Source organism: Coturnix japonica, chromosome 15 (assembly GCF_054131305.1).
Source record: "Coturnix japonica strain WE chromosome 15, WE-NBRP24, whole genome shotgun sequence".
Lineage (NCBI taxonomy): Eukaryota > Metazoa > Chordata > Aves > Galliformes > Phasianidae > Coturnix > Coturnix japonica.
Genome location: NC_140677.1, coordinates 14,342,303 through 14,364,491, shown reverse-complemented (window position 1 = coordinate 14,364,491; position 22,189 = coordinate 14,342,303). Strand labels below are relative to the sequence as shown.

Genomic DNA, 22,189 nt, shown 5'->3' with positions numbered 1-22,189 from the left:
GCACGGATTTTCTGTAGAGCTCCTCTGTTATTCAGACCTTTAAATCAGATGAGCATATTCCCCACTATTTTGCAGACAACAGCATTCTTCCTATTGTCAGCAGAGCTAAATGTTAGTGCTGTACAAGTGTCCAGCTAAGATCCTTCCTCTTTAAATACACTATTGAAATTGTACATGAGATGTTGGAAAGTGGTTAGAAATAGTATCCCATATTTATACCTCTTTTACTGGTGTAATATTTTTTACTCACATTCGCTTGTTTATTCACCCGTGACATCTTGAACTAATACTGAGGTTTTGTTTTACTTGTTTTCAGCCCCTGGCTTCCAGTTCTGAGTCAGTGCACTACCGAATAGGTATTACTGCAGTATGTTAAATAAAAACCCAGAAGAAAACAAAGTATTTCCACTTTTCCAAACCTAAAACTTACAGACAGTAGGAAATGCATACACTGAAAATAATCCCCTGATGTGCCAAGGCAGAAGTAAGACTTCAAGCCCATACAAATAGATAATTCTCATAAGATTTAACACAAGGCTTCCAGTCTCTGCAGAGATTGTTCTCATAAACAAAACGCCGCAGGCAGTTTTTATCTGTGAGAAGACCAGGTAATTTGATGTATTCAACTCTAATCTATAAATTGCCTTCAGTATACAAATGGAGACTTTCAAAACGCTGGATGACTAAGAACCGTGAGGCAAATTTGGGATCTTCTAAATCTCCTAATGATGACCAAGTGATCAGGAGTTCTTAAAGATAAACTGCTGCGTGCTGGGGCACCTGGGCTTACACAGTGACTCTCTAAAAGCTGTTGATCTTATGACTGACTTACAGCATCGAACTTTTTAATAAAAGAATCTCGGGATGAAATAGGAGGTGACATGCTTGTTTGAACTTGCTCTGTCTTGAGACTTACCGAGCACAGCCTATACCACTGCTTAGTGCATTCCTGGGAGGGAAAGGGGATAAAAAAAAAGAAAAAAAAAAGAAGTAGGGGTGAAAAAGAATTTCATTTACCTCCGTCACCGCTAAGAATCTGTTCAGAAAAGCATTTACTTCTGTCACAGCGGGACACAAACTGACGTGAGGTGAGCGACTACACGGCGCACAGAGGAGCTGGAGAAGGGGAATGCAAAAGAGAAAGCAGTCAGCAGTCAGTCAGCAGCCGGAAAGAACTGAGTTCTCAGCTACAGGAGATTGCAGAGAGCAGAGATCAAATTCCAGATCCACTGCAGGGCCCGCGCTCTGTCCTCACACGAGGTGCCCGCGTGTGATCGCGCTTAGCGGGCACGGACGAGAAGGAACCGGCTCGGGGTGAACGGAGCGGGTCTAAAGGGGAAAGGAAGGAGAAGCGGCGGCTCCTCCTCACTGACCCGTTCTCTGTCCGCTCGCCCCGTTCAGTTACTTCAGCCCCGGCTCCCGCCCCCCCCCCCGCTCCCGCCAACGGCCGCTGTAGCGCGAGCCCCGACCCGCACAGCGCCCGCAGCCCCGGGCACAGCTCGCCCCAAGGCGGCGGGAGGCGGCGCCCGGCCGGGAGGCGGTGCCTGGCCGGTAGGATGGGCCGGCACCGGGAGTTTATCCCACCAGAAGGGAACAGTTTCTCCGGCTGAGACTTGACAGCGCCAGGTCAGTGCGGGCGACCGGGGGACCTTCCCCCCCTGCGGTGAGGGGACGGCGGAGCATTGAGGGGGACTGGCGGTGTGGGGGCTCCTGAGGGAAGCGGGGCGGCTGAGGAGCCGCTGTCGGGGTGAGGGAGCTGCGCCCGGCGTGGGCAGGGGGCTCGGCACCGGGCCTGGGCACGAGGCCACGCCGGCGGGATGCTGAGAGTGGCGGGGAGGGAAGGTGGATCTGAGGGAGCGGGAGGCGGGGAGGGGGATTCTGCTGGACGAGCGGTGGGGCTGAGGGAGAGCGGGACACGGCCCGGGTCGGGGGTGGAGGAGAGCAGCCGGGACACAGCGCCGTGGGGCCGCGTGGGCGGGCGGACGGGATGGGGTTGTATTGTAGTGGACGAGGAGGAGAAGCGAGGGGGCGGGAGGACCCCGCGGGACGGCTCCAGGTGCGCTGCCGGTGCTCGGGGGCGTCGTGCCCGGCGGTGAGCGGCGGCTGCGGCCTGTGGGAGGAGGGAGAGAGAAGGGGGGAGGTAGGGGTAAGTTTGGGGGCGGCTGGAGTTAAGGGGAAGGGTCTCCTCCCCGCGGAGCTGCTGCGGTCTGGGCGCATCCCACGGGGTGACGGGCAGAGCGCCGGGTCTCATGTGGCACCGCGTTACAAGGGAAAGGAGCCGGGAGCTCGCTGGTGGTGCTCACCTGGTCCATGAGCTTAATGAATGAAAAGAGGTTTGGGTTTTTTGTTTTTTTTTTCTTTTTCCTTTTTTGTTTGATTTCTCAACCGCAGCGAGTCAGGGAGCCCTTATGAGCCTGCAACAAGTGAGATGCCGTGTTGAAATATGCAGTGTCTTGATGGTATGCCTCAGGTTTGCAGGGGCGTTTTGTAATCTTCCTGGTGTCATTTCTCTCCAGGGTATTCTACAACTGGAGAGTGCAAGTTCCTGTGGTGTTGTAACTTCACGGCAGTGTGTACACACGAGCATACAATGCTGACTTAACAGTGATGTATTTATTAATAATCAGTGACGTAAGGCTTGTATTCACTCTGAAGAGCTCAGGAAATGCTCAGTTTCTCCCTGTGCTGTGGGCGCCTTTAAATTGGAGGGATGGATTACAGTTATCCTGGCTATAACTGGGGCTGTGGGCTGGCATTCCATCTGCAACCTGCTGCCCCATCTCAGAACAGGCTTTTACCATGGAACATGATTGCAGTGTTCCATTAAAACACGAGTATCTAAAGCAAAAATATGTGTATTTCTGGTAGCAATTAATCAGTAATTTAGCTTTTAATACGTGACTATAATTTGTTACTAGTTAACTGAAAAATTCTAGTGTACATCAGCTGTGTATGTCGTGGCACTCAGTGCTGTCCTTGGGAAAGGAGTTTCGTATGTTTTGCTTGCTTTAATAGCAGGGTTTATTGCGTGAAATAGTGTTTGACATCATTATTCTCTGTGGCTGTTACAAAAAATAGCTGCAAAAATGCTCAGAGATTTAATTAAAAGTCTGTAAGAAATCTCAGTGTGTTAAGGCACGTGATGCAATGTTAGCATGGACTTGTCAGGAGGGAGAGAGAACTGGAAAAATAATTGGCATGGACTTTGATAACCAATGATATAAATACATATAATTTAAAGGGATTTTTACATAGTGTTTGGGTATTCTTGGACATCAGTTTTGTAGGATATACCATTAACTCTTAGTAGCTCAGCAGCCATTTGTCTGTAAACTGCTTATTTTAGCAATGTCTGTGTCAGAGTCCTGGATATCACAATGTATTGAACAGTATTGCTCAGTGAAACTTCAATTACCATGTGATTATTAAACAGATAATGATCGTTCTCCTCTGATTTAAATGTGTAGTTCGTATAGGGAAATATCTCAAAAAGTAGATGGCAGGATATTAGAGTTTGATTGAATATACATTGAAGCAATGCCTTTCAGCTTTTCATATGATATCGATTAGAAACCTGCTACTGATGCTGTTTCTGACTCTTCGGTGATTTTTTGGAGGTACCTGTATCCATTTAGAAATCAATACAATGTAGGTCAACCTTCAATTATTATCAGTATATAATTTTCTACTTCTAACAATGACTAATAGAAACCAATTTTGCAGGAAGTTACATTGTAGGAATAGGGGAAAGTTTACAAGTAGAAAGAAAAATCTGTATTATACTAGACTGGAATACGTAAGTGAAAGTTTACTGTGGGATTCTGTTTTCCATCTTCCATTTCTGAAGCCTCCTTTTTCACTTAGTACCATCCTGAACAGTTCATGTATTTACTAGCCATGGTTTGGAGCCTAATAGTGCATCACTAGATATTTGCATTTGATATTCAGAACTTGAGCTTCTTTCACTCGCTTTTATCGCAGGAGTTTTTCCAATACTGTCCTCTGCCATACAGTAAAACAGTTTCCAGAGCAGTTACTCAAAAGAAATTAAAATGCAATTATTAATTCTCCGCGCTGGGTTCTCTTGAAGTCAGGGATACAACTCTCCACTGGTAGTTGTTACTGGTTTCATCTTATTAGTCACTGGTAGACGTGTTTAATAACAGACTCTGTCCCAACTTAGCATGATATTAGAGGATTCCTAATTACTCTCAACTGTATTACCATAACCACCATTATTTTTTTTTATTTTAGGGGTCTGTTTTTCAGGCCCTTTATACAGATGTTCTCTGTGTGTCAATTAACTGTTTGTCAACTGTAAAAGGAGAAAGTTAGAAATAATACAAGGAAAGAGAATGTTGTTATACTCAACTCTTATGTCCCCATGCCACGAGCAAATTGTGGGGTTTCCCAATGGCAGGTCAGTTCTTAGGGATTACCTGCTATAGAGCATTTTTGATTTGTATTGGTTGCTTTTTTTAATACATAAGGCAAATATAAACCTAATTTTTGCAGGCTGTTGGTTTGTTTTCCTTGCTGGCTTAAGGAAAATGGGGGAAGTGAGGCCTATCTGCAGACTTTATGCCTCAAAACTTTCACAGATCTTGAGCCAATTTGCTCACACTGCACTATTTCTCCCTCTCCAACCTCACCTCCCAGCATTTATTTGGTCTCTTTGTCCCTCCTAAACCACTCAGGAATTGAGTGATTGCACTCAGATGAACTAAAGAATTGCATCATTCTCTGATTATAATTCATGATACGTGAACAATCTAGGTGCGTTTAATTACCTATACTGAAGTAATGCCTAACAGCCCAGTCGAGATTCAAGCCATCTTCCTTCTCATTCACATGAAACGTTTTTCCCTGTCTCTGACACCATATGATCTGTATCCTGAGAATGCAAATAATTACAGATCTGCAATGGAGGCAGGATGTTATAGTGAGATTGATGCAAAACTTTTAATTCACATTTCCAATGATTTGATTTATGCTGGCAGCAGTGATAGATTCTTACAAAAGTAAAAGTTTCTGACCTGTGTGACTGCAAATAACAAAACAAACAAACAAAAGAAAAAGGTAAGGTTTATTTTTTGTAACGTTTTTCCAAACTTACAGCAAAAAAAACCCCAAAACCCGAGTTCTAAGCAGCACCGTACTGTCTGTTGCTGTTTTACTGACTTGTGCTGTAAATAGGAAAAAATGAATCCTGCTTAGGAAGGAGGAAGATTTGTAACTACCTCAAAAACCAGGTTGTATGGAATCAGCTACCAGGGGATGCTTGGTGAACTTGCATTAGTCACCTCATTCCCTCATGACTAAGCAGATCGCCATCATGCCATGCTGTCTGCACATTCAGGACAAAGTCTATGAATTCAAGTCTATGAATCCCAAAGTCTACTCTGCTGGTTGATAATTAGCAATTTAAAAAACACAAGGCTTACGTTGCTTTGTGTGTGTATGTTCAAGCACAGGTGTGTTTGATGGACACTGAATGCGTATGTATGTTTATGCCTGTATTTCTCAGGCGTGTGTGTAGGTAATGCATTAATCCTATGTTATGGAAAGACTTTCTGCTTATCTCAGTAATGTAGAAAAGCTATATATAACTTCAGATAACACGCTGTGATAAATATTGGATAATATCCAAACAGAGAAATACAGAGAACATTCCACTGTACCAAAAAAAGTTGATGCTGCTTTATTGTAAGATGTGTAGTCTAGGAAAAAAAAAAGTCCCAGCTTCACTGAAGTCAGTGGAGATCCTGGTATTTGGGTAGAGCCAGGTTTGCAGTCTGAATGCAGTGTTGACTGTTGTTCTTTGTACCAATTGTTTCCACTATTAAAATCAGGTGGTGGTTTTAGTATAGAGAAAATACAGAGCCTAACTCGAAATGAGCTGTTGTTTGCCCAGTGAGGCTGGATGTCTGAAATTAAATGACCATGAATATGTACGATAACAAAAGCTATAATTCTTTAATTGTTTAGGACATTAAGAGAGACGGGAGCAATATTTCTCTTCCTTTAGTTCTGGAATTTGTGTGATCAATTTTGCCATATACTTTAAGTGAAATAGTTGTGTTTTGTTACAGACCTAACAGTTGGGATTAGTGTACCGCCGGCCTTCAAAGCCAGCAAGTGTTCCAGTTTGGGGTCTTGTAACAGCAGCTGTAAGAGGAAAAAATATACTTGGTGCTGTTTTACGGATCATTGGTGACAGTAATTTCATGGCTCCATGGAGGAATCACATCTTTCCTCTTTATCACAAATCTGACTGTAACATGTTTCAGATTTCCTTCTACCAGAACCCTATACTTTTTTTTTCTCTAATATATAGGGAACTTCCAGCTATGGTGCATCTGATTTACCTGAATGTGTTTATAGCGTTCTAGACATGTTATTTTGTAATACAGACACTTCTAACTCTCATGGAATACATGTGTGGAGTGAACAAGAGTGGTGGAAGTTTCTGTATTGAGTCTTGTGTTTTTCCACTGAGGAGAGGCACGTTACTTTTCAGACAATTTCATATTTGCACAAAGTAGCCCTGCCCAATTACGATCTGGTCTTAAACTTTTTACACAATATGTGATTACAGTTCATTGCATAAAAGAAGATTTTATTTTATAATGTTGCATTGTAGGTCCATAGTACTTGTGTGTTTGTTTTAGATTTATTGAGTAGAGATGTTGTGTAATTTCTGTAACTATTCACAGTTGTGCAGCAGCAGTTTTGAAGTTTGGGAAGCTTTGGACTTAGGTTGCTATGCATACACAAATGGAGTGATACACCTTCTCAGTATTTATGCGAGGGGAATATATTAATATTGCTTGATATAATGTCTGGTTTGAAGCATATGTTAGACTACCAAAAGTGTCAGTCTGTTGCACTAGAAAAAGGAACTATGAAAAGAAAAATGTTAATTACAGGCTTTAACGCTCACACCAAGATCTTCTAGTAGGGGTGGTCAGAAAAACAGGTTTTACTACCTAGGCCTGGTGCTTTGTGGTGCTATCTAATGTGGGGGCTTGTGGAAAAATGCAGCCACTTCTATTTACTGCCTCTCAGAACATACATATTTCCTCATGATAGGCTCTGACTTTTTTTTAATGCCTACAGTAAATAAAACTGAAGAGCTTATCATTTCATCTTGAATGTATTTTACCTTGAGTTAGTGTTCACTGTTCCCTACAATGGCACTTCAGCTACAATATATTATGCGGAATCTCAGCTTTTAAGCTTGTTATAGTGTGAAATATTGCTGAACTGATTACTAATCCTACCTAAGAATTAACATATATAAAGCAAAATTCTATTTTAAGCTGCAGCCAGAGTTATCTGTAGATCAGTGAGTACAAAAGCGTGTGAAGGCAGAAATTGTCTTATGTGCCCAGAATTTTATCTTCTTTCTTTAACCTTATCCAGGACCATATTTGATTGAATCGTGAGAGATTCTGAAGAGGCCAAGGCTGAGATGCTCATTCCTTCCAGAACAATGAGAAAATCTGCTATTTACTTTGTTCCTTGCGGGATATCTGAACCTAAGTTCAGAACCAAAGATTTACTTCATGGAGTTAGTAACATCTTCTAGATGCCATCATTTGCGCTTGAATTATGAATATCTAACATGCCTGATCTGTGCATGTTAGACATATTAGCATGTTTAATTTTTAAAATTATTAGAAGCATTGAGAAAAGCAGTCTAATGTTGTATTTATTTTAAGTATCCCAAAGTAATTTTCAACATGACTAGTTTGGCAGATGGCTGCATATTACACAACTCTCATGTAGCAGTGTAGGGTTTTTATAGGTTTTGCCTAGAACATGATTAAAACAAAACATGATGAAAACAAAAGTTCTGCAGATAGGCTTTCACTTTCAGAATTTCCAGCTGCTGCTGAAGATGGTTTGAGATGATAAACAAGATGAAAGTAAGCTGAATTTAGAGCAAAAGAATTAAATGGTTTTCTGAATGAAATGGGCTCTATGAGAAGTGTGAGGGTCTCTTTTTTTTTTTTTTCCTTTAATTTTTTTTTCTGGACTTCTTTCTACTTTTAAAATTTTTATTTATTTTATACTAGAGGCATTGCCAGAACTGCTACATTGGCCTGGAGCGGTGAAGTAGAGATCTCAGCTAAGTATCAGTTGTTATAATTAACTCAAAATAAGTTTCAAGATCAGTATTACAAAAGGTTACTGTGCCTGGGTTCTGAGTTTAAAAAAGGGAATAAAAAAAGCAAAGGTTGAAAAAATCAGGTTTCAGGTTTTTAATGATGGTTTTGAAGCGTTTCCCATTACCAAGACAATGCAAAATAACTTCCAAAAAAAAAGCCTTTGGAAGCTTCATTAGTTGTTTTTATTTTGCTTTTTTGATATTGGGGTGTGTGCACTTAAGAGATGGAAGCAAATTCAGCAGTTGCTTTCCATTATTAGCATCCCAGGTGACCTTGTTTCTGTTTTGCAACTTTCTTGGTGCAATAGTTAGATCACAGTCTGCCTGTTGTCCTGAACTGGTTAATAGTTTTAAAGACGTGGATAAGAGAATTATGGCATGATGAATAAGAGACCCAAGAGAGTTCTTTGCACAGTTTCCTTTGGGTACTGCCCAAAGACTTGTTCTTTGGGTCTGCCTCGTGATTAGGCTGGCTAACTTTACCCAGTTACATTGGGTGCGGTGGGTATTCATTTTGTTCACAATTTCTTATTTAGTTTGTTGGTGTTTTGTTTTCTCACTGTAGTCCAGTACCTTGCATAAAGTACACGTCTGAAATCATTGCATGAGTTTCGGCTGTTTCTCAGGCTATATCTAGATAGGGTAGAACATAGGGTTATGCAAGTTACTTTCTGACATAGATAATTGCATTTGAGGAATCATTTTCTTAAGTCAGGTTTACTAGTTTCAAAAGAAATGTCCATTTCAGCCCAGTTGACATAGGAAAGAATTCTTGACAAATGGTCATAGTCGTACTGGTAAACACTTCAGTTCAAAAAACACCTTTTTTCCTCTGGGAAATATATTCTCCTGTAGACATATCTTAAAAATTTTGAGGAATGAGAATCTTAATCCAAAAAAAATATTTTTCTCAAAAGCAAACCTTCAGGTTTGTTACATTAAAAAAGAAAGAAAGTAATTAAGCATGCTAATGTCACAGTGCATGGTACCTGCCTGGCTGTGAAATGAACCTGTGTCTATCGCTCTGTCATTGTTTGTATTGTTCTGTGCATTGAAATGTGGCATCTGTTAGATTTTTAATGCACCAGTTTTGTTAGGAAAGGAATTTTTTTATGCAAGAAAATAGTTGCACTTGGTGCAGCAGCCCTGCTGTGGGCTGCTTCACCTCTTGGGCTGTTATACTGAGGGTGTGCAAGTCCTGTGCTTTTCTTTCCATTCTCTTTTGGGTCATCAGGATGCTGCTTTTGAGTAGGTGAGAGATGAAATGGAAACCCAGAAAAATGCTTTCTTTATCTTTTATCAATATTGTTTTGAAAAGAGAACAAAAGTATTACCAGCCAGTTGTTCTTCTTTGCCAACAAAAATATCCACAGCAACATTTGTGCAGAATAGGTGATGTGTGAGATAAAGGCTTCAGCTTTGTGGAATGGTTGGATGGTCTGTAATAGGGGCTGTGGTGTTCGGTACGATTAGTAGAAGTGATGAAGTGGGTTAAGACAGGGACCTCAGGTCAGTGTGGGACTGTAGAGGCCTCACAGAGAGGAGAGTTGAGAAAAAAGTGAAAAAGGTGTCTATAATGAGTGTTAGGAAAGGAAATGAATGTATTAGTTGAGGGAAATTCAAAGGCAGGCAAGGGGAAGATTGGCTATGACTGTTTCGCTTTATTTATTTATTTAGGCCTTTTGAAGTTTGCCAAAGATGTTAAAAAGAAGAGAAACACAGATGCTTCAATTTCTTTCTCAAAGTTTGAAATTTATTTTTCTCTCTGGTCTCCTATGAGATTTTCATCTTTTCTCGATTTAAGATATGCTGACAGTGCCATAAACTGATCTTTTACTGTATTTTGGCATTAATACTCATTGTTCTTTTTCTGCCCAAGTTTGTTCTGTTTTTTAAATCTAGCCTTATTTATTACTCCTTTGAGAATAGGAACTGTACGATATGCTAACAACAAGTGACAGCTTTCCTGTCAGTAAGGACGGGAGAACAGGCAGTGAGTATTGCTGAAGTCTGAGGTAAGTTTAGAATAACAATGACTTGTACATACGCTGTATTTGATATACTGTAGTGTGACTGCATTCTCTGACGCAGGCTGTGCAACAGATTCCTGTCTCCTCCCCCATCCCCAACAGGAAGGCATAGCAAAATGTTGTACGGCATGTGACAGAATTGAACGTCCTCTGATGCTTGACCCTTAGGCAGGAGGGTATCTTTTATTCTGTCACTGCTGAAAGAACCATATTGCAATTCTCTTAATATTGTTAGAATGAATGGATACAACTAAATAATTAAAAACTAATTGATTGATAGACATGAAATCAGTGAGAGATATATAGTAGGGCCATCTACCCTTTTCCTCCCCAAATCTGCATTTTGAAAGGAAGAATAAAGGGAGGAAGAGGTTTGAGGTCAATAACACGAGAGTCCCAGTGTAAGAGAGAAAGACAAATGAGAGAGAAACACCCATTGTCCTTGAAGGAAAGCAGAAAAAAAAGCAAGGAGGAAGAAGAAATTGATGCACATATGGTTGCCACTTCCCTGACAATTACTCCAGGAAGGACTAATGAATGTGGTGATTATACCTGGCAGTGACTCCATTGGAAAAAGGAATTCTTTGTAGCTGAAGACTTTGAGAGTTGTAGAGCGCTCATTTAGCAATGAATATGGAAAGTAGAGCTGTTTTCTGATTGCTGTGTGCCATATAAAGTGCTTTATAGCTTCTCAAGTGGTGCACCTTAGACTTTCTGGAGTTAGAGGGGAAAAAATGGAAAATCTACTACAATCCTGAGTCTTATATTGGGAAGAGATACTGACAGATCTCACAGATGTTTCTGCCTTCATCTTCCACTTACTAACAGATCTCCTTATACACTTTGAGGCTGTACAGTGCATCTGAAGAACAGTCAGTTTTCTTCTGCAATTACAGGAGTTTTTAGTCCTTCATATATAGGATTATTTTTGCTCATAAAAGATAGGTTTGATTTTTGGGGTGGCGATTGTGTCCAGTGTATGTTGTTACCTATTTTCAGAGCAGGATAATCTAATGACATGAATAGAAAGTGATTTCCAGCTGCCTGTAATACTAACATTTTTATGTAGTGTATTTTTTAAGCAGCAAAATATTTATTCTGTTTTCATGTGACATGAAGAGATGTGGGTAAATGTTAGAAGGTAATTTAGAGCTAAACTATAATTTCACTCATTCTGCCTGTATAAGGATCAAGAGACAAACTTCTGTATTTTTTTCTCTCTACTGTTTCCTTCTGGCGTAGATACAGTGTTTCACTGGAATGAAGTGCCAGTTTGGGAAAAATAGTTCAATATGTTTTATGCTAGTGCTCAATAAAAGTGTGTGCAAAGGAAATGCACATTTGGTGAGATGTATGAGATTTATAGAGAGATATTTATATTCGCACTGATGCTGAGTGCCTTCACGTTTTCATGCATCTCCTTCCTGAAAGCTGAGACTCGTACATGTGTTGTCAGCTTACAGGCAGAAAGGAAAAAAAATGAAACTGGTACAAAATTAAATGGCCAAGTGAAATTGGGCAGGGGGAGTGTATAAGAAGCAAAACTCAAGGCTTGAGCCATACTATTAAATTAACGAGTACTATAACCTGGGCACAAGCTCTTTTTAACTCAGTCATTTAATTTACCTGGATAGTTAAATGCTTAACTTCTTAGAATTGTCCCTGGCCATGTTTTATATATATTTAATTTTAATGTCCTACTGTCCGTTCCAGGAATTACAGATAATTAACATTGTAACTCACCCTTAGAGAATACATTACAACTTGTTTGATCTGAAAATTCCTTTTGGCTCAAGTGAAAGTACACAGTGCAAACAAACTTATGAAATGTGTACACAGGGTGTGAGAATAGGTAGTTATACTTGTGTATCACTTTATGGTTCTGATCCTTCAGGCGAGTCAATGCAACCTAAGCCTTGTGCTCGCCATCTAATTGATTTGAATTAGATTAGGACTGAATCAGGCTGGTTTATTTTCCCCTTTATTACTAATAAATAATAACCAAAGATTATTGCTATTATTACTATCAAATAGAAAGCACGCAAAGTTCCTTACAATCATTTCCTGTTTTCTGAAACTTGAAAGCACTTGTTTTTTTTTGTTGTTTGTTTGTTTTCAATTACTCCACTTTTGAAAGTTGTAGTGAAAACAAACCGGGGAAAAAAGCCATGTCTGGTGGGTTTCTATCAATTCAAATTTCTCATATGATTTGTAGTAAGAGTAGCACAGAAAGAAGGAAATAGTATGTGTGTTGTCCTGGCTGTTAAAAGGTATCATTCTGTCCTTACACAAATGGTTCCTTGATCAATAGAACTGATGAAATTGGCTTCCTATGAGTATGGGGGTTTTTTATAGAGATTTTTCTTTGGGATTTTCTGATCCTCGTAGGGTGAACTCATACTGATGATCTTTAAGTCATGATGCTAATGACAGTTTGGGCATATTTTGATCAAACTCCTCTATCTTGTACTTAAATGTGGCTGAAATAAACTAGTGTTTTCAAAAGGGCCTGAATAAAGAAAGACTTACAAAGACGCTTAGTTGGAAACAGCAAAAAATTTTTGGCATTTATGCTTTGTGGGATTACCTTTATCAAATGAGGTCTGTCAAGGAGTCTCTCTGTGCTCCTTGTTTGAGTCCATGTGTGAAGTAGATTGATATTTTCATACTGTGGTTCAAATTGCACTTCAATCTGAATTTAAAATATTCTGAGTACTGCTGGGATTCGTCTTCAGGAATGACTGAAGTATCTTAGTTAATATTACCTCAAGGAACTTAAAACACCAGAAATCCTGTAGTCAGGTATGTTGCCTTTTGGTAAATAAATCATGACTTCCAGAAAAGAGGAGGCAGAAAAGCATGCAGACATTTTCAGTTTATTCTTAATTACCTTGCCACTCTTTTTTCTTTTTTATATGAACCACCAATTGTTGTTCAAAATTGTTTTGAATCATAAATTCATGCTTGAAACTTTTTAAAGAGGACAACAAAGCAGCAGATTGTGGCCTCTGGGAGAGTAAATTCCAGGGTTAATTTATAACTAAAGCAAATGTATCTGTAAAAAGAAGAAAAGCTCCATAAGAAATATGTTAATGACAAGAAAAAAAGAGGCTTGATAAAAGATATCAGAACTTGTTTGGCACCAGTGATTTTATGACTGAGGAATTCAATGATAGGTGTGTTGGGAGTACCAAATCACAATTCTTTAAATTGCTAATGGGAGACAAAGCTCTTTATCGTGCTCTGAATGTGTTCACATGAAATGTTCAGTCCTGCCCTCTGTAAATAAACTTCTGGTGCCTACACTATGCATATGCATTGGAAGCCTGACACTGAAATGGAGAAAGATGCCTGATGTCCGTTGTATGACCTTCCAAACATGTCTGCTTCTATATTCTTCCATTAGTAATGAGGTTAACCAACAGTGTGTTTGTACTACCCAGCTTGTAGTTTTTTCCTTCTGTATTCTTAGCATAGAAACTCTGTGTGTTTGTTTGCAGAAAAGCTTTATCGATGTGTCCCGCAGCTCTGTGCAGTAAATCTCATCAGTTTGGGTTTGTTTACTCCTTAATCAGATACATAAGTTTCATAGTAGTCTTTAACCAGTAAGGTACATAATGACATTGTACTTAACCAAGAGAGACAGATTAGCCTTGGATCAATTGCGAATTAACTCCTACTGACCAGGTATAGGCTAAATTATTTTTAAGGCTCTCTACTTGCTTGTTGCCGTAGTAAACCAGTACCTTTCATCAGTCATTGAAAGACAAATGTGTGTTTCTGGAAATGCAAATTTAAGTAGTGGGGACATGATCTTGTCAGTAGTTGTTGCAAGAAAACTAAAGGATTAGGTTTTATATCATATACCCAAGTTACAGCAAAAAATGTGCATCACTACTGTGAGAAGCATTGCAGACAGTATAGAAAGCTTTTTCCAAATTAATTTTCTCTAATAAGAAATTCCTTACTGATTAAAACACTTAGGACCAATTTGAATCTTTTTATTGTTTGGTGGCCCTATCGTTGCTATTGCTTTTAAATATGATCATAGTGAACTGATGTTATACTGAATTACATTATAATGTGTCATCAGTATAAGAACGTTACATGCACAATGCCTAGCAAAAGTACCAAGTCAGCAGACCTAGTATTTAAAAAGCTAAAGAAATTTTCTTTTTCATCAACAGTTTCTTTTCTTGTTATGATACCTGTATCTGAGCAGAAAAGTTTATGTAGGAAATGCTTAATGCTCAGAAGTGTTACACTGGATATTGAAGGAACAAAATATTCATTTTGGCTATCCCTTTTTTTGACACACTGATTTGACTTTTGATGAGCAAGTTATTCTCATCTGATGCAAAAATTATCATTTTAAGTATTTTTTTTTTAAGTCTTGACCACTTGTTCAATTTCTGATCAGTTATCTAATTATCTCTAAATTATCTCTGTGGGTCTCATCAACATAGGCATTGGCTTAGGAACACTGAATGTATCTGTCATACATGTAGTGAACATTTTTAGTAGTTCAAGTATTTAAACAGTGTTACTGGTGCCTGGTAATCTGCCCATATTGCAGATTAATGGGGGGAGAAAGAGAGAGAGATCTCCTCTATAGATCAACTCAGAGCTGGAGTCTGTTTGACTATTTTAGATACTGAGTCACCCTGTAGTGGAACCTGTCTCACTGACCACCAGGGAACTCCAGAGGGATTATTCTTTCTGACTACCTGCCACAAAGGAAATTTTTTTGAGAACTGACTTTCCAGCCTCCTGTTTTTATTTCTGCTTCATAAGGATTCAGGGGGGTGGGGGGGGAGCTAATATTAATAAGCATGGAAATGCTGAAGTGTGTGTGAATTTGTGATTCAAGATCTGTATTGTGAAGAAAAAAAAGAATGCTGTAGAGGTAGTAATTTATCATCCAAAGGAATACGAACGTGTTCCAAAAACAAACCGCTATCTCACCGTCAGTGCTACCCAGATTCTCTGAATGCAGGGAGTCCTTAGAAAAATTCCTCAAAGCTTTATCTTGAATGACACTGCAGGAAAAAAAAAAAAAAATGTGGGTGAAAGATTCAGGGAAATACCTTTGTTATGTTCCTGAGGTTTTTTTTAGTTAACGTACCGCATGACTTTCCTCTCAACCTCTAGGAATGCATTGGATGTTTGTCAAGACCACAAAATTGTCCGTACTGTAGAATTGTATGAAAGCCCTCTGTATTTGGAGTTGCCATTGCTCTTTTCCTTATCTGTGAAGGAAACACAGCAACTCCCACTGGGGAAATTTCATGTTAACTTGATCTTAAAATAAAAAATCAAGGGAAAGGTCATATCCTAATAAGCTGTGCAAATCTAAATTCCCAGGGAGCTTCAGAATGACATTGTATGACTAGAGCATTAACAATTTTCCAACAATGTATTTTTGAATTGCTTCCAATAGAGTGTTTTTAACATCTGAGAACAAATAGTAAAATAAAGATACAACTGGTGAGATAAAAGATTCAATTGAACTCTGAGATTCACAGTACATCCCCCATTGATAATCTGGGGGCTCTTTTCTCACAAACAATGGAGTCAGCAACTTTTTCTGCTTTCATTCAGATGTGAATCTTGTGAGGAAGCTTTTTGTTGATTAATTTACATATTGCTCTGATCTCTGTATCAACAGTTCCTAGGATTGGTTGAGAGAATACCTAGTAGGTTATGTATAGTTGCGTTGTAAAGGAGATTTGATTGATATTATGCTCAGATGTTGACCAAGAGGTACAGCATTCCTATTCAGTAACGTGCTTCCTCCACTGACACCCTAAAAAAGAAAACTGGGAATTTTTAAAAGAGCTGGTATGTTACCCCAACTTTTTTTTGTCTCTCACTCAGCATAAGTGGTAGAATTGAACCAAATATTCCATAGTCCCAAACCGTGAACTGAGTCCTATACCAAGTTACATTTGAAAAAGAGTGTTCTAGAATTTACACTTTTTCAAAACATGGACAAAAATGTCATCACAATGTAGTAGCTTTACATTGTATGTTGAATACACTTTACAAGCCCATCATTTACATAGGAAAGGTATGTCTAAGTAAAGCTATGGAAGAATGTTGTCTTATTACGATCCAAATAATCCCAACAGTTTCTACATCATATTCCAGAAAATTAGCTAATGGCTATTTTTCTGTATGATAACTTATCCCATCTCAATAAACGTTCTAGAAAGCTGTACAAGTTCTTTACAGAGAGCAATATTTAAATAGATATTTTTGCCTTGAATCAGAATATACATGTTTGTGTGCATGTAAGCACAGCTGAAAGGTTTGCTGATAGTCATCCTCTTAGAATACTCACAGAAGGAATTTTTTAACTACTTTAAACATAGGGAAAAAAACCAAGATGATGACAAGAACACATGACAGAGAAGGGAACTGAAATTTTCTCTTTCTTCCCCTCTTTTTAATGCTGTTAGTATTTAGTATAGCTGCTCTGCTTATACTGCTCTAGTTACTGTTGCACAACTCTGGAATTATTAGAACTACTGCTTCAGAGTTAAATGAGGAGGGAAGTGTATAATCAAAACTAACAAATGCTGTCAAAGATGGAAATGGAATGGCACTTACTTGTTCTCTTTATGAAAATTAAGTGTATACAAATTGAGATCCCTACAGGCAGTTGTCAGTCTCATGTACAGAGTTGGAATCCATATGAACATAGGTGACTGGGACACAGTGACAACTTACTTCACTAGACACTGTGTACTCTCCCCAATATTTCTATATAAAAAAGGTTTGTATTAGACACTGAGTACTCCAAATGTACAAAATTCTCAGTTTAATTAGTCCTTAATGGTTCACTCAAGCATTGGTAAATCTCTATAACAGAAAACAAAGGCATTTGAAAAATCACTGCTTATCATCAATTAAAGTTACACAATTCTGAAAGTAAACATTAATGCTTTTTTTTCTTAACAGTGAACTATTCTTAGCTGTGGATACTCTGCTTTCTGTTTGTTTGTTTTTTCTTAAAATGATGTCATTGTAACTCTTGAAAGCTCCATGACAAAAGTAGGAACACTACTTAGTATCTTCCTTTAATAGAAGGAATTGTACAATCATACATTCACTATGGAGAATTATAGGGTAGATTAAGCTGGAATGGACCCCTAAAGGCTACCTAATCCAGCTACCTTGTGATGATCAAGGTGCTCAGAGCCCATCCAGCCTGACCTTGAATGTCTCCAGCATCCACCAGCTTCACTTCCGTATTGTTTAAAAAATGAAAAATCACCTTTTTCCTTATATCCAGTCTGAGTCTCCCCTCGTTTAGTTTAAAATCATTTCCCCTTGTCCTGTCACAACAGACAAAGAGTCTTTATAGCCCCTCTTTAAACTTCTGAAAGTCTGCTCACAGGTCTCCCCAAAGTCTTCTCCAGGCTGACCACTCCCAGCTCTCTCAGTCTGTCCTCATAAGGGAGGTATTCCATCTCTTGCATCATTTTTGTGGCCCTCCTCTGGATGCATTCCAACAGGTCCATGTCTCTCCTGTGCTAAGGACTCTGCATCTGGACATGGTACTCCAGGTGAGGTCTGACAGCACGCAGTAGAAGGGGCTCCTTGACATGCTGACCACGCTGCTTTTGATAGAGCCCAATGTTACAGTTGTGGGCTGCGAGGGCACGTTACTGCTTCATGTACAGCTGCCATCCACCAGTACACCAAGGTCATTTTCAGCAGGGCTGTGCTTTGTTCTTATATTGCCCAGCATGTATTGATAGTGTGGGATTGTCACGACCCAGGTGTAAGACCTTACCCTTGGATTTGTTGAACCTCATGAGGTTCACCAAGGCCCACTGCTGGAGCCTGTCTAGGTCTCTCTGTATGGCATCCTGTACCTCGTGTGTCAACTGCACCTCACTGCTTGGTGTCATCTGCAGACTTTCTGAGGCTTCTGTCAGTATCACTGATAAACCTATTAAAGAGCACTGACCACTGAGGGCCACCACTTGTCACTGATCTCCATCCAGTTAGAAGTCTGTTGCCTGTGTATGTTAGTGTGATAAGAATGAGACTTGTTATGTGTGGACACTGTTCACACATCACATAAGATATTGAACAAAATGTTGGGTCTTTTTTCCCTTTGAAAACTGCATTTGGAATGCAATTAAATGTCTGTCAAATTCAATCCCATTCCAGCAGTTCATCAGATTCTCAGAAAAGCTTGTGACAAGGAGGCCTTTACTTAGAAACCTAATGAGGAATGTGTGACATAAGGCTTAAATAGCTGTGAATAATGGCTGAGCACGTACCCTGAATGCATGTATTGCAATATTTTCTTTTTGATTTGCAAAGGGAGTTTTGTTTATTAACATCAGAGAGTAAGAACAGAAATAACGTAATCAAGATCATTTGATTTTTTCAGTGGGTTGGTTGAACTCCAGAACTTAAGAGATTGTTAGAAAAAATTAATACCCCATCAACTTACATTTTACTCTCATTTATTTCAGAACTCAAGGTAATGCAGGTAATAATTCTAGTGTTTCTGGGTATTATCCATCCCCCAGTTACTTTGATTCTGGGTTCTGGTGTATTTTTTATCCTCTGTTCTATAATAGAGTTCTAAGTTCAGTCTGTAAGAATACCAATGAGAAAACTTCTAACCAAATTCCTATGATTTCTGTAGGAATTAAGGAATGCAATGATATGAAAGGAAATAAGTAGGTATTAATTTAATGGCAACTCAGTTTTTTTAGTTGCTGTGTTAATATTCTTTTTCAGATTGCTATTACTTAATCTTAGGCTAGATTTGAAGTTAACATTTTATGTCTGTGTCCTGTGTTAGTCATTTTTCAGTGCTGAATTTTGTTTTGAAAGTTTCCACCTACTTTTCTTCTGGGATAAAATATGGAGTACGTTGTCATATTTTGTTGTTTTTCATACTGACCCTAAAATACAAGAATGTGAAACATGCACGCGATGCTCCTCCCATGTAGTGCAATAGAAGATTCACAAGTGAAACAGTTAAAAATAACTTAAATTTGGAGCACAGTTCATTATTAATTTACTGACATTCATTAAATATGTCTTACGAAGTTGCAATTTCAGTTACGAAAGCAAGCTTACCCTGCTTATGACCTTATTTTACACTCCTGCGTAGACAGTCTGAAGTCACCCTGATATGGGATAATTTTAAAGCTATGTCAAAGCATCAGTATGGAGAAAGTTGGAGTACACAAGATGCAAGGAGCATTGATCTAAATGTGTGATTAGCATCATGCAGTATTGAGAACGGTAATTATTGAATTACATGTAAAAACATGTCAACATGTCTTGGGACTATTTCAGAGGGTCAAAAGTACAGCAGTCAGATGACAGCAGATTGCTGTATTACTGAAAAGTGGCAGAGCAGGTTTTATGCTTAGTTGGTACAGTCGGGAAGGTTAATTTTTCTGCTAATTTAAAAGATCAAAGAGAGATATTTGTGCAACAGATGATAGATGTACAGAAGTTCATGTCTATCTATTACTGAATTATTCTAGGTGAGTGCTTTTACTGCGGGCTGTTTCAAAGCCTGCTGGCATATGAAATTGAAATGGAGTACCTGGTTTTATTTTGCCTGCAGATTAACTTGTCAAAATAGTGGCAATAATTGCAGTGGAATGAAGAGTAGCATCCTTCAGCGCTGCACTGGGCAACACAGCACTGCAGAGGGGTATGTCTGTGCTAGTGGTACCCCTCCATGTTTAGAATTGCCTGATAGAAGAGTTTCAGCAGCTAATGAAGATGCACTTGTATAACATTGTGTGAATTACTGTACTCCAGACAAAACATGAACTCATTCTTGTGCTAGACTGCTTTAAGGGACACCTAGAAGAGCAAAGACGTGGTGTGTTATGTCATCTCTGGTGCATTTCATACATTTCCCCAAGTTTGCAGCAGTGTTTGAACTACTTACCACCACAGTTTAGTGACCGTACATGAGCATTTATTGGTTATCTTACTCTTGATGTAAGTCAGAAAACAAGTATGTTTTGGTTTTTTTTGTAGGTATGTACAGGTAAATGTGCTCCCAGCCATGCTGAGGAACTTGTACTTCACTCACAAATAGCGTTAAGCGTGTTTGTTAGTGAATAACTTATGCAACATGGTGCTTTTTAAATAGCTGTAGGTTAGAATATTTTAAATTGTAGCAAATAAAAAAGTGCTTCATCAAAATATATGGGGGTTACATTAAAATACACTTTGCATTTTTAGTATTTTAGAAAATGACAGATTTGTGAGGAAACAGCTCTTCCTGATATGAGAGAAACGTTTTTATGGATAATTTGCAGCATATCTGACTGCCAGGAAAAACTTTAAAAGTGGGATTTAATTCAAGGAATGAGTTTCAACTCATGTTGCATTTGTTCCTCCTCCTTCTCTTCCTGTGGGAGTATTCAGTATTCTGCCATGGCAGGGAACAGAGTTTGGGATATTAATGAGTATATTTTACTCCATTAAAGCTGTGTGTCTTATTATCTCATCTCTTGGAAACAGAGATGTGAACGTTATAAAACACTGACTTGATGAAGTCTGAGGAAAGAAAGAATCCCAGGCTACTTACCAACAGTCTCATGCGCCTGTAAAAATATCTCAATAAACTCTCTGCTACTACTATGTGAGATGAGAACGTTTTGTTTGGTTATTTGGGTATTTATGTTATAAAAATGCATCAGTGCATACATGATATTTATTTCACCTAAGATGTCATATAGAACAAAATTAACTGGATATTGTGAACAGAACTTCAGTAGTAAATGTTGAATGTTGTTAATATTTCAAAAGGAAACTCAAACACTGTATTCAGATTTGAACTATGTAGTGAAGTGCATCTATTGTAAATATCCTTCTTAAATTCATATCCTAGCTGATAAACACTGACCAAGAACAATTTTTAAAGAACAAAGTCCACGATTAGTATATTAAAATACATTGAAAGACATAATGATAATAACCTAATGAAATGAAATCAACAGTGAAGTCTGAGATTGTCTCATGAATAGCTGCAGTGGTTATGCTCCTGTGGAATATTTTGTTCTACTGCCTGTCTAAATCTTTTCTAGTTTGGCAAAGGCTTAAGAACCCATTGAGGAATTCACAGATTTTCACAAAATGGATTGTGTGTGAACACAACATAGATTCAGCAGATCACACTATACTTAAATATTCTGGGCCTGTTGTCCCTTAACTAAATATTCAGTGGGCAGCTGACTGACGCTGTTGTTTCGTGGTAGCTGTGAGCTGATTTGATCACTTTGGGCACAGTGCTGTCACTGCAGTTAGTGAGAAATGGGATTTTTTTCATAGAAAATGTATGTATAGTTCATATATGTGTTTTATGCATATGAAATGTGTATTTTACGCTAATTAATTTCTTATTGATCTGTATTACATCATACGTGGATAGGTGGATAGAATTGTGCATATAGTTTAGCAATACACCCTAACTAAAGAAATCACTGAATTGTTTGAATTATTTGATTTTTCCAGTAGTTAGTAAAACTTTTACTAGATCTGAGTAATACAGAGTCTATGCAGTGTAATAAACAAATGCCAGCAATAAAATGTGTCTTAAAATGAGTCTTTAAGCCAAGTACAGTTCTGAGAACGCTCATGTACTTGTCAGTTGTTCTGTGCAACTTTCTAGTTGATAAAACTTGCATGTCTCTGTATTTTAAAATCAATGACTTAATTCAGTCTTATGAGGCCATGTATATGACAAGAGAAGGCCTACTCCTTACTGCCTTGGCACACTTAGTTATTATATTTTTCCAAAGGGGGCAAAGGTCTCCCTTAAGAAGCCAGCTTTTTCTGATTACAAAATTGAATGTGATTCATCGCCAATCTATCAGTATCCTTTTTAAAATCACAATGATTCATAGAGAGTAACGCCTACATTTTATGTCATGAGATAGTTTTACAATATTGCCGGTGCAAGTTAGGGGCATGTTGTTGTTTC

The 22,189-nt window shown here is 38.7% G+C and overlaps 1 protein-coding gene and 1 long non-coding RNA gene across 3 annotated transcripts in view; one reads left to right on the top strand and one right to left on the bottom strand.

The window, feature by feature from the left end:
- Nucleotides 1-993: 993 nt before the first annotated feature.
- LOC146758374 (uncharacterized) lies at nucleotides 994-1,507 on the bottom strand. The gene is made up of 2 exons (XR_014934850.1): nucleotides 1,374-1,507; nucleotides 994-1,116 (listed from the first exon to the last, which is right to left on the bottom strand). It is a non-coding gene; the product is annotated as an uncharacterized LOC146758374 (long non-coding RNA).
- Nucleotides 1,508-1,585: 78 nt separating this feature from the next.
- The window catches only part of PPARG (peroxisome proliferator activated receptor gamma), a 45,949-nt gene continuing 25,345 nt past the window's right edge, over nucleotides 1,586-22,189 (top strand). Inside the window, exon 1 of one of the 2 annotated variants that reach the window (XM_015874772.3) lies at nucleotides 1,586-1,626. The gene's annotated coding sequence lies outside the window, so the exon portion shown is untranslated. Of the gene's footprint in view, nucleotides 1,748-22,189 lie in introns of both variants that reach the window. The other variant, XM_085516961.1, reaches the window with a different exon arrangement.